Source organism: Coptis chinensis, chromosome 7, assembly GCF_015680905.1.
Source record: "Coptis chinensis isolate HL-2020 chromosome 7, ASM1568090v1, whole genome shotgun sequence".
In the NCBI taxonomy this organism is placed as follows: Eukaryota; Viridiplantae; Streptophyta; class Magnoliopsida; order Ranunculales; family Ranunculaceae; genus Coptis; species Coptis chinensis.
Window position 1 is genome coordinate 7,145,751 of NC_141462.1, and position 11,445 is coordinate 7,157,195.

Genomic DNA, 11,445 nt, shown 5'->3' on the forward strand with positions numbered 1-11,445 from the left:
GCTGCAATCACAAAGAAAAAATAAACTCAAAACCTCAGAAGTCTAAATTGATCAGTTAGATTCTTAATAGTTTTAAAATGCAAGATCTATACACACAAAGTAATACATGTTCATCAAGTTTAACTAAAATCGAATTGTTTTTACTACAATAAGGAGAAAGCTTAACTCATAAGCCTCACAAAAGTCAGAAGACAAAAGTCACAAAAGTCAACAAGTGTTGGAACATCATCAGAACAAGAACAAGTTTGATGATATTACTAAACAAGGTTTTGCTATGAGACTTATTTCTTTATATGGGAAACCGGGTATGTTTGATCATGCTTTAAAACTGTTTGATGAATTGCCTGAACGTACTGTTAAGATGTATAATGCACTTTTAAATGCTAATGCTAGTGTTGTGTCTAACAAGTTTGATGAGACTCACAAGTTGTTTAGAGAACCCTCTTTGAAGAAGTTGTCGGATTTTCCTTCTCCGTAATGATCTAATTACAAAAAGAAAGAATATCCTTCAGCCCGTTATCTCCTCATCTTCCTATTTATAAGCCACACTCACTTCGACGATTTCAATTTTTTCTGTAGAATATCCGCGGTATTCCTAACCACTCTAGTTTTGTTTAGTTATATGCTGTATTTAAAAATAGGTTTGATTTGCTTCACCTATGAGATTTTCTACAAATTCTTGTTTTATTCAAGCTTTTATTGAAATGGGGAAGTGGGAGAATGCTCGTTCCATGTTGGATGGGGTGGAGCCGAGTTTGATTACATTTAATACACTGCTGAATGGGTTTTATAGGGATGGTAAGTTTGAGGATTTGGGCTAGGATGGAAGAGAGTGGGATTGTCCCGGATATAATAAGTTATAATGCTAAGTTGCAGGGTTTCGTTAATTAGTTGAACAGCTTGGGAATAACGTAGAGAACCCTAATCTTTTTACGTATAATGTTTTGATAAAATGGTATGGCAATAATGGGAATCTGGATGAAGCTAAAAGCGTATATGATAATATGTTGAAGAGTGGTATTGTTCCGGATTGGTTCACTTTTGAGGCACTCATTCCCTGTGTTTGTGGGAAAGGGGAGTTTGGTCTTGCTCTTAAGCTTTGTGAAAAGAGTATTGGCTCTAATTGTCATGTTTCCGCGGGCGTAGTGCAGGTTGTGGTTGATGGGTTGGTGAAAGGGTCCAAGGTTGAGGAAGCGAAGGGGCTTATGGAGATTGCACAGTCAAAAAAGTGTTATCGTTCGAAATTGAGTGATGTTATTCTTCCTTTAGTGATATGATCGATGTAATGTTTCTTTGTTTTCCCTGTTTGCTTTTGCAAATTGATTTGCTTCTTTGATACACTACGAATTCGTTACCGTTTATTACTGAATGTGGGAAGAACTGGATTTCCTTATGCCTCTTTTAATGTTGCTGACTTGCATCTTATCAACTTGCTTATAAGGGTTGCTTCTTTTGATATATTACTATTTTTTTTTTGCTGGTTAAGTGTAAATTCTATTAAAAGGAGCAAAAAGTAGACTGCACCACCTAATGCATACGGCAGGAAATGAATGCTCATCACCCAAGTAAAAAGTATTCTCATTATACAACTCTCATGAAACACTCGTATGGTGCTTTCCATTTCTGTAGCCAGGGAGGTTTTCCGTCAAGTACAAAGACTTGAAAAGTTGGCCTCCCTCCAAATTGATGTGATATTAAAGGTGTGTAGCTTCCTCTGGCAATTCTACCAGCGAGCCTGCATCGCCCAAGGTATTTCACCAATCTCAAAAGCAATCTTTGCTGCTTTGGAATCAGTTTCAACCCATACCTTGAGCCAACCTTTGGTTATAGCACATTGGACTCCTATGACAGCCACAAATTCTGCCCTGTAGTTGGACCACTACTGATGTTTTTCCACATGGAGAAGATAAACTCTTCCATTCTGTCTCGACCCACAACGCCTATACCTTAAGTACTCGGGTTCCCGATTGCTGCACCATTGGTATTGAGCTTAAGGATGTCGGGTCCGATGGAATCCATGCACATTGTTTGAGTTAAGGTGCTTTCTTTGGCCTGGGGTTTACATTCCAGAAAGAAAGGATTTTTAATTCTTGCTATGATCATTTGAAGGTCTCGCAGTAATCTTGAGTTGCAATCGAACATAATACTTGCATCCCGATTTGGGTTCTTATCTTCAAATAAAACAAGATTTCTCTGCTTCCAGAGGCTCACCAAGTATTATGTTTGATTGCAACTCAAGAGCCATCACCAAGCCAGAGGTGATGGCTGAAATCCACAATTGTTTCAATCTTGGGCTCCAATCTTTTTTCACGTTCAAGAGTATCTTGGAGATTTCTTATTGGCAGTGTGCTTATTGGAGTAGATTGACCGAAAGAATGGGAGATCCAAGCCCAAAGTTTCTGAGAAAATGGGCATTGCCAGAAGATATGTTTACGAGTTTCACAACTTACCTTGCACAAGTTATATCGAGATGCCTGGTACACATGCTGTAATTGAACCCGGTCATCAGTAGGTATACCTTTCTGGATGATTTTGGTCTCTTCTTTCTGATTGTCTCATGAGTTGATTTCGTGGAGAACTTACTCTCCGTATCCGGACACCATACCATGTAGTCCTCATACAGTGAGTCACATTTCACAACCGAATTCACATGTAATCCAACACTATAGATAACTTCTTCTACTTGAATCAAAAAAGAAAAATATAACTTCTTCTACTGCAGTAGGGATACACCACTTATCCTCCTGTATCAAGTCACAAACTTTGGATGTACATCCTTTGAGGGCATGTGTGCTGATGTTTAGAGTATCTTTGAGAGATTTTGGCCCCAACCAATTTGCCGCCACAAGTCCGCCTTCTCCCCATTAGCAATAACCCACTGAGTGTTCGGTCTAATATCCTCGCTTTCTTCAGCCCGACCAGCTGGTAGTAGGCTTGTAGAAGTTAATTATTTCTCCATCAAGATTGTAATATTTTGAACTAAGCTTAAGTCAGACGAGCCATTAAGAACCTCCCATGCTAATTTCATCAGCATAGAAGTTTTGATATCTTTGAGCCTTCTGATGCCCAGGCCCCTTCATCATATGGTTTACAAGTTCTTGCCCAGCTCACTGTCACACCTTTCCAGATGGTCGGATCACCAGTCCATAAAAAATTCTCATAACTGCTTCCATCTCTTTTTATCAACGACTGAGGCCATTAGTAAATGGCCATGTTGTAGATCGGAATACTTGTAAGCACATACTTGATGAGAAAACAATCTTTTGCCTTTCCAACTCGACAGTCTTTTTTTTATGCATGCTCTTGTGACACTTCCTTGGTGTAAGGGAATGCCTAAGTAATTCTCAGGTAAAACCCCTTCCTTCATATTCAGTTCTTGTATAGTGTTGTCCTTCCTTTCCTGTGTAAACCCCCCAAAGAAGATTCTACTTTTAGTTTTGTTGATAAACTGACCCAAGGCTTTTTGGTATCCCTCCACAATGGAGTTAAACTTTCTGCAAAGATTGGAATGGTTTTTGTTTCGACAAGATTTGCTAAAACACACCAGTTGGGTCGGAAGTGATATTGCAAAGGAGATGGTTGTTGGGGAGAGTTGAGACTGGACTTTAGTTTTGAAGTTGCCTACGTACCCAAAAATATTGCTTGGGATCAAGTCTCGATGCGTAGTTCTGGAAAAATGACGAAGGTTTGATTGTATAGGTAGGATTGGTGATAGTTACTTTCTTGTTCTCCAATATTCCAATCGTGGGATGAAGTTGGAGAACTGGCGGGAGAACTGTCACACGATATAAAGTTGATAGAAGTGACTCTTGAATGTGGACGGAGTTGTAGACGAAATTATGGAAGAAGTTGTGGAAGTTGTTTGACTCGCAAAACATGTGCGCAATTGATTTTACGTGTAGGTATGTAGGCTTTGAGCGTGAGCTTTTTGTAGATAAGCTCTGAGCATGGGCTCTGAGCGTGGGCTTTTCTGTAGATAAGTTCTGAGCGTGGGCTTTTTTGTAGCATGGACTCTGAGCATGGGCTTTGAGTGTGGGTTTTTTGTAGATAAGCTCTGAGCATGGGCTTTTTGTAAATAAGCTCTGAGCATGGGCTTTGAGTGTGAGTTTGTATTGAATTGGGATTTTATTGGGCCACATTTATGGGGCCCAGAACATTTTTCCTGCTTGATTTGTGGATTAGGGGTACTAGCACAAACTAGCTTTTGATCCCGTCCTACGAACGGGTGTCGTTATATTAAATTATTGTAAAAAATATTAGCAACTATGCATAGCTATGAGATATGAAAATTATATTAATAGTCATTCAAATTTTTTGCACCACTCTCTATAAAAAGGAAGCATCAAACATTGATAAAACTCATAGACTTCTTTTTTGTTGTTAGGTTTAATAATAAAAGTTTGATTGAAGTTTTGTGAGAATGCCCAATGTGATGAAAATAATATTGAAGCTACTTGAATAACATGACATTCTTAATCATAATAAAAAAAATTATGATAAACACTTCTTAAAATGCAAAACTATATTTGTCGAAACATTTATTCTCCCTACATATAATACAAACATGTTTTAAGGTTATTAGTTCAATGCATTTGCATCAAGTTTCTGATTTTCCATTAATTATTCTTTGAGGTTAGTTTAATGTAGTACATTGCATTCAGTTTCCAATTTCTCATTAATAATTCTTTTATGTTAGTTCAATGCAATTGCATCAAGTTTCCGATTTCCCATTAATTATTATTTGAAGTTAGTTAAGTGAAATTGCATCCACTTTATAATTTCCCGTTAGTTATTCATTAAGGTTAATTTAGTATAGTTGCATCCAGTTTTCGATGTTTCGTTAATTAGTCTTTGAGATTAGTTCAATGTATTTGCATCCAGGTTCCAATCTCCCGTTAATTACTCTTTGAGATTAGTTCAATACATCTGCATCCAGTTTCTGATTTTTCGTTATTTATATTTTGAGGTTAGTTGAATGCAGTTGCATTCCATTTCTGATTTTCATTATTTATTTTTTTAGGTTAGTTCAATGCAGTTGCATCCAGTTTTTGATTTCTCGTTAATTATTATTTGCGGTTATTTCAATACATTTGCATCCAATTTTCAATTTCATGTTAACTGTTCTTTAAGGTTAGTTCAATGCATTTGCATCCAGTTTCTGATTTCTGGTTAATTATTCTGTGAGATTAGTTTAATGCATTTGCATCCATTTTCCGATTTCTCGTTTATTATTTGATAAGATTGCATTTGCATCTAGTTCTCGATTCCCAATTAATTATTGTTTGAGCTTATTTCAATGAATTTGCATCCAGTTTCCGATTTCCCGTTAATTATATCTTGAGGTTAGTTCAATGCATTTGCATCAAATTTATTATTTATGCTTTGAGGTTAGTTCGATGCAATTACATTTGGGTTCTGATTTTTCGTTAACTATTCTTTGAGGATATTTCAATGCATATTTGCATTTAGTTTCTGATTTCCCATCAATTATTCTATGAGGTTAGTTCAATGCAGTTGCATTCGGTTTTTGATTTTCTGTTAATTATTTTTTGAGTTTAGTTCAATGCATTTGCATTCAGTTTCTGGTTTCCCATTAATTATTATTTGAGGTTTATTTGATGTATTTGCATACCATTTACAATTTCCCATTAAATATTTTTCAAGGATTTGCATCCAATTTCCAATCTTCTGTTAGTTATTCTATGACGTTAGTTTAATGCAATTGCATCCAGTTTTCGATTTCTAGTTAATTACTTTTTGAGTTTAGTTTATTGCATTTGCATAAAGTTTTCATTTTTCCGTTGATTAGTCTTTGAGCTCAGTTATGTATTTGAATCCAGTTTTCGATTTCCTTTTAATTATTCAATGTAGTGTGTAATACTAACTTCTACTAATCCATCTGTAGTGTCCTTGCAAACATGACATAAAAAATAATTATATTTGATTTACTATGTTTGATCATCAAAGATTATCTAGTTCCCGATTTTTCATTAATTATTCTTTAAATTATGCATGACTCACTATGTGGAATCTGCAAAGATTATCTATAAACGGGTATTGTTATATTAATTATTCTAAAAATTATTTGCAAATATGCATAACTATTATATATTAATATTATATTGATCACTCATCCAAATTTCTTATAACGTGAAAATCTCACTCTCCATTAAAAAAAAACTCACATTTGATAAAACCCTCCAACTTCATTTTGTTGTTTAATAATAGAAGTTTGATTGAAATTTTATGAGATTGCCTAATAAGGTGAAGTTCATATATATTGACGCTACTTGAATAGCAAGGAGTTACTAATCATACGGAAAGAGATAAGATAAACACAATTCTAAATGCAAAACTATACTTATCGAGACATTCTCACAATATATAATCCAACTATGTTTTGAGGTTAGTTCAATGCATTTGCATCCAGTTTCTGATTTTCTATTATTTATATTTTGAGGTTAGTTTAATGCAGTTGAATTCAATTTTCGATTTCCGTTATTTTTTTTTTAGGTTTGTTCAATGCGGTTGCATCTAGTTTCCGATTTCTCGTTAATTATTCGTTGCAGTTAGTTCAATACATTTGCATCCAATTTCCAATTCTCTGTTAATTGTTCTTTGAGGTCAGCTCAATGCATTTGCATATAGTTTCTGATTTCCCGTTAATTATTCTGTGAGATTAGTTCAATGCATTTGCATACAATTTCTGATTTCTCGTTTATTATTTGATAAGGTTGTATTTGCATATAGTTTCTGATTTCTCGTTAATTATTGTTTGAGGTTAATTTAATGAATTTGCATCCAGTTTCCAATTTCCCGTTAATTATTTCTTGAGGTTAGTTCCATACATTTGCATCTAGTTTATTTTTTAAGATTAGTTCAGTGCAGTTGCATCCGGTTTCCGATTTCCCGTTAATTATTCTTTAAGATTAGTTACACGCATTTGCATCATGTTTCCAATTTATAATTAATTTATCTTTGAGGTTAGTTCAATGCAATTGCATCCAGTTTTCAATTTCCGTTAATTTAATCTTTGAGGGTTAGTTCAATGCATTTGCATCGGTTTCCAATTTCCGACAATTATTTTTTATATTAGTTTGATGTATTTGCATCCAAGTTTTGATTTACCGTTAATTATTCTTTGATGTTAGTTTAATCTTTGTTGTATCCATATTCGATTTTCTATTAATTACTTTTTAAGATTAGTTTAATGCTTGCATTTGCACCCATTCGATTTCCGTTTAAATATTATTTGAGGTTAGTTCGATGCATTTGCATCCAGTTTTCGGTTCCCCATTAATTGTTTTTTTACGTTAGTTTCATTCAGTATTATATATGTTTTAAAATATTTGTCATTATTGCTTTGCCATTTTTTTTTTCATTATATATTTTGTGATGTTATTTTTTGTATAATTTAATTTTCCATATGTAATTTGTTTTGGTTTGGTATATAATTTATTTAAGCCCAACGTCCACTTTAACTGAATCTTGTTATATGTTGAAAATTTATAAATTTATAAATTTAATTGGAATATGTCGTAATTATTTGGTCAGAATAGTGATTTTTGGAATCCTTGACTATGAATAAATGTTTAAATCCCATTGTGGATGACGCATCAAATCGAAAGGGTTTTAGGAAAATCATTTTCGGTGGAAACTATTATTTTTAGCAATTTAGTTTTTTGTCTCATATTTTTTTTTTTCGTAATTAGCTATATTGTTTAGAAAAAGTTGGAGACTCTGTGAAACTCTATATGAGATTATTTTTCTGTAATTAGTTATAGTATTTAGGAAAAGTTAGAGACTCTCTAAAACTTTAGATGAGATTGTTTTCTTATTTATATTCTACTTTTTTTATAAGTAGTAAAGAGTTTAGAAAAATTGGAGTCTTTGCGAGTGTTTCAAAAAATAGGAAAATCGTTTTCGGTGGAAATTATTGTTTTTAATGTTTAAGAAAAGTTGGAGATTCGGTGAAATTCTGTGAAACTATAGATGAGATAATAAAGTTTAGAAAAAATTGGAATATCTAAGGATAAAGATAAATATTTGTTTTCTATTTTATCTCCAACTTTTTCTTAATTAGCCATGACACGTGGATACTCTAGAAACGGTTGTTTCTTATTTTATCTCCTACTTTTTCTTAATTAGCCAAGACACGTGGACACTCTAGAAACACTTCCTCAATTGAAGAGAGTAGAGTTATAATATATATATAAAGATGAATGCTAACCTGGATTAGGGAAAGCAAAATAAAATATTGTCTTAAATTAACTCAAATAGTGGATTCAGTTGGCAATTATCAGCTCACGGTGAAAACCGGTCCGGCCTTGGGCTTGCTCCCCAATGGTCACCCTCTCAATTCCCTTCATGGCCAAAAAATAAATAAAACTTTCATTTTTGTCAGTTTTGTTGGTATTTGTTTATTTTGAACAGGCCCGCAACTAGTTCATGAGCCCTTAAAGTTACTTGATGAAACTATATTCAAGCACCTTAAAACTACTAACATTGAAAAGTTCCAAGGAAATGACAAATAACTTCGACTTTCTGAGATATTTGCTTGAGAATGCCAACATTTTGGAGGAAATGAAGATCGGATGCTCAAACCAAGATCATGAATATGTCGAGAGTCAATTGTAGATTATGGCTAAGTTGTTGACAAATACCGAAGTTTCTCCCCGAGCAAGAATTTTCCTCTCCTAAATTGATACGGTTATTTGATAAGTGTGTGGTATGTCTTTATCATTGACCAAGCATATACCGCCACTTTTAATTTTATGCTCAAGTTTGTACTAAGAGTATACATTGTCTCTAAATAAGTTATTGCTCCTTCGCATTTCAATTATACCGACCCAAGAAGGTTTAGGTTAAAGCCGTGGCCTTTACTTTGTTAGGCATTCCTTACTCTCTGAATTTCCGCCTCAAAATTTACCCCGAACACTCCTAGTAATCGAACTATACTAACTTGAGAGCAGTATTCTGAAGTTGGTTACCTCTCCATCCACTTTAATTTGCTGCTTTAAAACAAAGGATAAGATATGCCTTTTGGTGTTGCGGTCGAAGAAAGCAACTGGACATTTTTAAGTGGGAAGGTCCCATCGTTCTATTTCTCACGATTTGATGAAATAAATCTAACTTTCTCTGGGTAATGTTTTCCTGCTTTGTAGGTTGTATCCCTAGTATATTGTTAGGAAATACCATAGGAGCAAGGAATTAAATTTCGTTTTCGGTAATTGTTTCGGTGACCACAAAAAACGAATTTTTTTTGCGAAAAGTAAGAGAAAATATGCGAATATATCAACCAATATTAAAAATATGGTAACAACTATTCTTTCAAATTTAAACGTCTAAACACAAAAAATGACCAAAATAAGCAACTCTCTCAAAATTAACAATCCTCTCACATAGACATGTATGCTATATCTCAATAATCACATGTCTCCCATTAAAAAAAAAAAAAACAACAACAACAACAACAAGAATGGCACAACACCCCAATAGCTATATTCCTCCTCAAAAGGCCAAAAACACTAGTTGTATTCCTCTCAAAAGGCCAACACGACGAATGAACAATTAACACCGGCGAGAATGAACAATTTGGATGTCGGGCAAGACAAGAGCCATGACCTTGAGTTTCCAAAAGAGTAAGACCAACTTGACCTTGAGTTTCCAAAAGAGTAGTGAAAGGACGAAGGCCAACCTGACCTTGAGTTTCCATATTGTCACCACCATCAAATGTTGCACCATCAACACCTTTACTAGAAAAGTCACTTGAACTATCATCATCCAAAATTTTATAAGCTTGTGTTTGAGTATGTGAAGGTGGAACATTAAGGTCCTCAATGTCTTCATCATTATAATGACCTTGGATTTCTTTACAAGTAGACAATAGTTGTAAGCAGGGATAGTATTGTTATTTCCTTTTGTTAATCATGTAATTACCTTATTGCCCTTCTAGGGTTCCTCTTATATTTGAATAAATAGAAAGTGATGTGAAGAAACTCACACATTTGATTTTTCTCCTAAATTAGTTTCTACATGGTATCAGAGCCAAATTGAATAGCTCCACAACCTCGCTTTCTCTGGTTTTTTTATATTAGACACATCGTCAATAGCTTTTTTTATTTGATTCACGTTGCCGCTGCTTTCTCTGGTTTTGTAATGTTGTTATGATCGCAACCTAAGCTTCCACACTTTTTTTTTTGTTTGTTTCTTGTTTTCTAGTCCCGAGATGTGATAGATGTTAATCTGATTCTCAGATCTATTTATTATTGCTGAGGTAATTTAATTTTTTGAGATGGCTACTGATGATGTGTCTAATATCTCGACTATTTCTTAGATTGGAACGTGTGAAGATGTCCAGCCCTTCCACTCTGTTCATGATAATCCGAATCTCAAAATTACCTCACAGCTACTAGATGGCTTGAACTATGTTCGATAGGCACAGTCTATAAAATTGTTTGTTGGAGGTCGTGGAAAAATAGGCTTTCTTCTAGCTGGGCATAGAGAAAGCACCTACAGAAACTGATTCGTAGTATGCTAAGTGGTTCTCAGACGATTCTATGGTGCGGACTTGGTTGATTAATTCAATGCAACCAACGATTTTTGCTGGCTATTTATTTACAAACACTGCACATCTTATTTGGGAATCTCTTTGTAAGGTATACTCTCAGAGACAGAATAATGCAAGGAGTTTCCAACTTTCTAATGAGATTGGGAATTTCAAATAGGGTACCCAATCTTTGGGGGCGTACTATGGGAGACTTCGATCTGGTTGGAAAGAATTATCTTATTATGATAGCTTCATTGAATGGCCAACTAGTGCACCGAGTGAAACAGTTCCATCTTCACCTACTACAGCAGAGATTTATGCAAAGATAGTGGAGAAGAATAGAGTATTTCAGTTTCTTACTGGACTCAATCCTGAGTTTGAGTATGTTGTTGTTCATTTGCTGGACAAGTTTCCGTTCCCAACTCTTGAGAAAGCACACGCCTATTGTCTCTCTGAACAGAGTCGTTGAGCGCCTATGCCTCATACTCCTGGTCTTCTATCCGAGACTTCTGCTATGGCAGTCCGTTATGTTTATCCATCACCACTGTCAGTTTCTTCACAAACTTTCCAGGCACCACTACCAGGTCTTTTGCCACTGCCAGCAACCTCTGGTAGTTCTCGTCCTCCACAAAAGAAGTGTGATCACTGTGGCAGATTTGGGCATGTAAAGGCAACATGTTATAAGTTACACGGTCATCCTGGTTCTCAACAACGCTCATCATCTCAGTCATCAGAACACCAGGGTCTTATGCTTCTAGTGTTCTTTCTCCAGAAGAGATCAGCAGGTTCTGACAGTTTCTCTCTCTGTCTTCTCAACTGGAGGTTTCTCATGTAGGTAACTTTGCATCTACCAATAGTGCTTCTACATCCCAAACTTCACCCTGGATTGTTGATTA

General features: G+C 35.0%; 1 long non-coding RNA gene across 1 annotated transcript; it reads left to right on the forward strand.

Moving 5' to 3' along the window:
• Nucleotides 1-206: 206 nt before the first annotated feature.
• On the forward strand, nt 207-1,393 carry LOC147485657 (uncharacterized). The gene is made up of 2 exons (XR_015201006.1): nt 207-305; nt 1,152-1,393. It is a non-coding gene; the product is annotated as an uncharacterized LOC147485657 (long non-coding RNA).
• Nucleotides 1,394-11,445: the final 10,052 nt, after the last annotated feature.